Here is a 461-nt window from a genome sequence, read left to right as displayed (position 1 = left end):
GTCTCAATCTCTAGTTTCAGTCTTTTTCCATACAGCATGATGTTCATTTAGGGTATGCTTTAGGACGTGGCTATCTTATGAGTCATTCACAGTGAGTCCGTCCAGCTCAACAAACTCAGATCAAACTGTCAAACTAGGCAGTGCTGATCAAATATGAGTCAAGATTCTGTTACTGTGCTGACTATTCCTTTCCTCAAATCTTTTCACAAACATATTTTAGTGTACTGTTCATCTGGAATAGGAGATTGTATGTGACTAGGTGAGTCAGCATTGTTTCCTGACAAGTTGAAACTAAGAGCGGTTTAAACATTAAAACCAAGTTCAAGGGTCGCCCAGTTAGCTCAGTGGGTAGACCTGGTGACCCATGTACCGAGGCTGAGTCCTTGCTGCTCCAGGGTTCAAATCTGACCTGCCCCCCTTTCCTGTCTTTCTTCAGCTGTCACTATCACAAAGGCAATAAA

Source organism: Morone saxatilis, unplaced genomic scaffold (assembly GCF_004916995.1).
Source record: "Morone saxatilis isolate NCDOM2014 unplaced genomic scaffold, NCSU_SB_2.0 Contig21, whole genome shotgun sequence".
Taxonomy (NCBI): domain Eukaryota; kingdom Metazoa; phylum Chordata; class Actinopteri; family Moronidae; genus Morone; species Morone saxatilis.
Note: the sequence above shows the minus strand (reverse complement) of the source record.